This window comes from Mandrillus leucophaeus, unplaced genomic scaffold (assembly GCF_000951045.1).
Source record: "Mandrillus leucophaeus isolate KB7577 unplaced genomic scaffold, Mleu.le_1.0 Scaffold920, whole genome shotgun sequence".
Lineage (NCBI taxonomy): Eukaryota > Metazoa > Chordata > Mammalia > Primates > Cercopithecidae > Mandrillus > Mandrillus leucophaeus.
In genome coordinates this window covers 1,130,696-1,131,329 of record NW_012110031.1, presented here as the reverse complement: position 1 = coordinate 1,131,329, position 634 = coordinate 1,130,696, and the positions used below count along the sequence as shown (strand labels likewise).

General features: G+C 60.1%; 1 protein-coding gene across 2 annotated transcripts in view; it reads left to right on the top strand.

The window, feature by feature from the left end:
- Positions 1 to 260: 260 nt before the first annotated feature.
- The window catches only part of AMPD3 (adenosine monophosphate deaminase 3), a 56,477-nt gene continuing 56,103 nt past the window's right edge, over positions 261 to 634 (top strand). The window contains exon 1 of one of the 2 annotated variants that reach the window (XM_011969928.1): positions 261 to 269. The gene's annotated coding sequence lies outside the window, so the exon portion shown is untranslated. Of the gene's footprint in view, positions 270 to 388; positions 563 to 634 lie in introns of those variants that run through there. The other variant, XM_011969930.1, reaches the window with a different exon arrangement.

The following is a 634-nucleotide window of genomic DNA, read 5'->3' as shown; positions in this document are numbered from 1 at the left end:
TCAAGAGTCATCATCAAGCAGGAGGTTGTTAAAACCATGGGAGTGGCTGAGATACCCAGAGTGGGCCTCGGAGTGGGAGAGGGGGCTGGCACAGTGGGACCCTGGGGTGGGACCACAAAGAAAAGCCAGACCGCGGAGGCGGAGAAGCTGTAGGTACCCAGGTATGTGAAAAATTCGGAGGTGGGGGCCGCGGGTGCCAACTCTGGAAACTGCACTCCAAGAGTTTCAGGAAGGAAAACGTGGTCAGCAGGCTCAGATGCCAGGAAGAGGTGAGCGAGGGAGGCTGCACGGCACCCAGTGGCTTTAGCAACTAGGAGGTCATTCAGTCTTTGAGGGGCGGGTGAAGGCAGAGCGCGGAGGGTTGGAGAGGGAGCGTGTGCGTGTGCGTGTGTGTGTGTGTGTGTGTGTGTGTGTGTGTGTCTGTCTAAGTGACCAGAAGAACGCCTGGAAGAAACCGATGCTTGCGGGTTGCTGCAGCTACAGGGAGTAAGTCACCTGTGTGGGGCCGAGACCCCCAGAGTCTCGCCCCGGGAAAAGTTGTGTGGGGAGGAGAGGACGTCGGGTAAGCCCGGGCGGCACGGGGAGCTGTGTGGGAGCCCAGCGCAGTTGAGGTCTGGGAGCCCGGCTGGCATCT